Raw genomic sequence first — 4603 nt, forward strand, 5'->3', positions numbered from 1 at the left:
ATTTTTTTAAAAAATGTGATCCTGAAAATCATTAGGTGTATGATAAAAAGTGAAAAGATATGGACATGGAAATGGAATAATACAGATAGAACTATTGATTTTAGAAACTCCCTAGTCCAAGGCGGGACCCCTGTTTTGTTTACCATTTATCCTGGCATGCACCACAGGGCCTGCGACACAGTAGGTACTCAATAAATATTTGCTGACCAAGTCTGCACTTTGCAATATGTATCTCTCACATATTCACACTTACTGATTCATCGTTCCTTCGTCCATTCATTGGTTCAACAACTATTTTTCAAGTGCTGAGTGCTGGCTATGAGCATCACCCAGTCCCTGGCCTGACTTCCTTGCCCTAAATGTCCTCCAGATACTTCCAAATCAAGGAGCCAAAACAGGGTGTAAAGAAATATTAAAACCAAAAAAAGAAAGGTTGATCTGTCACAGGTATTGATTGTCCCAGTGTGACCAGCTTGGAAAGAAACAGGAGGAAGGCTATGTGCAAGCATGGAGTGCTTTTGAGGGCAGGGGAGGCAGTGAGCAAAAAGCCCTGCCGAAGGAAGTTGAGATTTCTGTATGAGAAATGATGTAGCAAAAACAGAATGTTTTAATACCCAAGAAGTTATCTGTAAGTGCCTAAATGGGGAATTTGTATACACCTAAGATCCAAATATGTGATCTGAAGAAAAACAAGAAAGTTTAAATTTAACCCAATTTACTCCCTGAAGAAAGAAGTGGGGTATTTCAGTACCATGCAGAAAAGAGGGTACTAGATCCCTTGACAGATGTCTATGGGGAGATAAATATATAATCAATAAGTGTTGTAACCATCTAACTAGCTTTTGATTTTCCTATTCATTCAACACGTTTTTTTAATGTTGAACAAAATATGATTTTTTTTTTTTTTTTTTTTTTTTTTTTTTTTGCTGCGTGGCACAGCTTGTGGGATCTTAGTTCCCCAACCAGGGATCAAACCTGGGCTCCGGCAGTGAAAGTGCGGTGTCCTAACCACTGGACCACCAGGGAATTCCAAAAATATGAATTTCTAGTAAGTGCCAGGCACTGCACTAAGTTCTAGGATACGATAGTGAGAAAGACATATAGAGTCTTGTTCTCATAGGGCTTCAGAAGAAACACTAACCTAAATGTCCATCAACTGATGAATGGATAAACCGAATGTGGTATATCCATACGATGGACTGTTATTCAGCCATAAAAAGAATAAAGTGCTGATACATGCTACAACATGAATGAACCTTGAAAACACTAAGTAAAAGGAGGCAATCACAAAAGATCTTATATTGTCTGATTCCACTTATATGAAATGTCTAGAATAGGCAAAACCATTGAGACAGAAAGAAAGCCTGGAGGGAGGCAAGAATGGAGAATGACTGCTACTGGGTTTCTTTTTGGAGTGGTGAAAATGTTCTGGCATTAGATAATGGTGATGGCTGTACAACCTTGTAAATATACCAAAAAAAAAACACAACCCACTGAATTATACACTTAAAAGGGTGAATTTGATAGTGTATGAATTACAGTGCAGTAACATACATATATATATATATACATATACATATATATATAAAGTATCAAAGGAGTCAGTGACAGTACAGTGTGGTAAATAAGCCTAGAACAGGGACTTCCCTGGTGGTGCAGTGGTTAAGAATCCACCTGCCAATGCAGGGGATATGGGTTCAATCCCTGGTCCGGGAAAGATCCCACATGCCACAGAGCAACTAAGCCCGTGTGCCACAACTACTGAGCCTCCGCTGTAGAGCCCACAAGCCACAACTAATGAAGCCCCGGTGCTTAGAGCCTGTGCTCCGCAACAAGAGAAACCACTGCAATGAGAAGCCCGCGCACTGCAACAAAGAGTAGCCCCCACTTGCCGCAACTAGAGAAAACCTGCGTGCAGCAACAAAGACCCAACGCAGCCAAAAATAAATAAATAAAATTAATTAATTTTTTAAAAAAGCCTAGAACAGTGCCTGGCAAGTACGTGACACTCAATAAATGTTTGTGAAATGAATTAATGAATGACTAAGTGCTATGAGAGTTCAAGACCATGGTGCTGATGGAAGGAGACAGGCACAGACACAGTGATTCTAAGCCAAGACCTAAAAGATGAGTTGGAGATTAGCCAGGGAAAGCAGGGTGGAGGTGGGGGATTAGATGTGTTTCAGGAAGAGAAGAATGTTCCAAGCAAAGGGAACAGCATGTTCAAAGGAACTGAAAGATGCAGTAGAGCTGCAAAGAGAGGAAGTGGTCCTCAGAAGCTGACAAGAGGGTCCAGGGAGCCATGGGAAGGAGCATGGACCGTATCCTGAGGGGATGGGGAGCTGTGGAAAGATTTATCAACATCATTATCATTAAAAATAATGATTAATAAGGCCAATGATTAATGAAGATTCCAACTTGGAAAATTAAGAAACTTATCCTCTCCCCAAATAAAGATCTATATTTTTCTTTGCTTACATATTCATAAAGATACTGGATGGAAACATGAAACAACATAGTGTAGTCCCTTGGGGGCGGTGGGCAGTAGGAACTGGAGAGCTGGGTGAGAGGATAGATGGGAAATGTTTCATTTCATTATACACCTTTTTGTATTTTAGTGTTTCAGCCATGTAAATTTAAATAGAGAGAGAGAGAGAGAGAGAGAGAGAGGTATATAGAAAGTGTATACCACATGCATTAAGACTTCATCTTCCAATGCAGGGGGTGCGGGTTCGATCCCTGGTCAGGAAGCTAAGATCTCACATGCCTTGCGGCCAAAAAACCAAAACGTAAAACAGAAGCAATATTGTAACAAATTCAATAAAGACTTTAAAAATGGTCAACATCAAAAAAAAAATCTTAAAAAAAAATGATATACCACATGCACACTGAAAAGTCATACAGCTGGAAGGAGCAAAGCTGGACTTCTAAGCTCTACAGTGAACATGCTCATCAAGGAATCTTTGCATGACAATTTCATTTTCTCTCTATGCTTTCCAACGGGGTGAAAAAGATTAGATCTGCTTAACAGCTCTATTTCTTTTTGTATATTAATAATTTGCCCTTAAGCTGTATATTCCAAGCTACTATCATAAGCTAGTCTCTCTCACATCTGGCACCACTGAACAGCTGAGAACCTGATCTGCAAAGGGGAAGCCCCTGCTCTCTGCAATGTGATGACACTAAATTTAGGTGGCCTGTGGGACCCCAAGTGGCAGCCTTTCTCAGGCAATGCCCTTGTTATCTCCTTGTGCAGTTATTCATATGACAAATTTCCCCCTGAAATGAAAATATTAAGATACAGAGCAGGGAAAGTTCAATCATTCAGTTGCTTGATTCTGTCCTTTACATCTTAGAAAGAGGGACTCATGGCATAACAACAGGCATCCACTGAGACCTGAAGCCTCAGATTTGTTTCATTTCATCGTTTGTTTCATCAAGAGTCCTGTACGTATTTTGTTCCAAGTTTCTCCTGTGGGTTCTTAGTTTAAAGTTAACAGGTCTGGAGAGAGTGGCAAGTCATTCTGGATACTCTTTTTTCTTTTTAATGTATTTAATTATTTTACTTTTTGGCCATACCACGCAGCATGTGGGATCTTGGTTCCCCAACCAGGGATAGAACCTGTGCCCCCTGCAGTGGAAGTCAGAGTTTTAACTGCCGGACCACCAGGGAAGTCCACATTCTGGACTCTCTTGATGCAAGGATATCAGATGCAAGAATGGCCCCAGCTAGACTTGGGACCTCTGTTTTATTTTTTATCTTCATGCTCTCACTTACCCTGGGCGAACTGCTTCGTGGCTCTCCTTCAGCTGTGAAACAGGGTTAATAAATCACTAACCCACCTACCAGAATAGTCAGGAGAAAGAGCTGATAAAATCAGCATTGACTGTAGCCAATATTTTATAATAACTATAAATGGAGTATAACCTTTAAAAATTGCGAATTACTATGGTATACACCTGACATATAATATTGTAAATCAACTATACCTCAATTTTAAAATATTTTTATTTATTTATTTTGGCCATGCTGCATGGCATGCGGGATCCTAGTTTCCTGACCAGGGATAGAACACCGGGCCCCCTGCGGTGGAAGCACAGAGTCCTAACCACTGGACCACCAGGGAAGTCCCTATACCTCAATTTAAAAACAAATCAGCATTGCCTAAGCCATTTGCCTTTGCAATGTCAGTGCATAACAATGGTGCAAAAACCCGGTTTTGAACATCACCTTGAAGAATGTAAGTCTGGGGGACTTCCCTGGTGGCGCAGTAGTTAAGAATTCGCCTGCCAATGCAGGAAATAAGGATTCGAGCCCTGGTCCAGGAAGATCCCACATGCCGCGAAGTAACTAAGCCTGTGCACCACAACTACTGAGCCTGCGCTCTAGAGCCCGTGCTCCGCAACAGGAGAAGCCACCGCAACGACAAGAACGCGCACCGCAACGAAGAGTAGCCCCCGCGCGCCGCAACTAGAGAAAGCCTGCGCGCAGCAACAAAGACCAAACACAGCCAAAAATAAATTTTTTTTTTTTTTCAGTACGCGGGCCTCTCACTGTTGTGGCCTCTCCCGTTGCGGAGCACAGGCTACGGACGCGCAGGCT

General features: G+C 41.6%; 1 non-coding gene across 1 annotated transcript; it reads right to left on the reverse strand.

Annotated features, from left to right (window-relative positions):
- Positions 1–954: 954 nt before the first annotated feature.
- Positions 955–1026, reverse strand: TRNAE-UUC (transfer RNA glutamic acid (anticodon UUC)). Its single transcript has one exon. It is a non-coding gene; the product is annotated as a tRNA-Glu (tRNA).
- Positions 1027–4603: the final 3577 nt, after the last annotated feature.

The sequence above is a fragment of the Lipotes vexillifer genome, unplaced genomic scaffold, assembly GCF_000442215.2.
Source record: "Lipotes vexillifer unplaced genomic scaffold, Lipotes_vexillifer_v1.1 scaffold70, whole genome shotgun sequence".
Taxonomy (NCBI): Eukaryota; Metazoa; Chordata; class Mammalia; order Artiodactyla; family Lipotidae; genus Lipotes; species Lipotes vexillifer.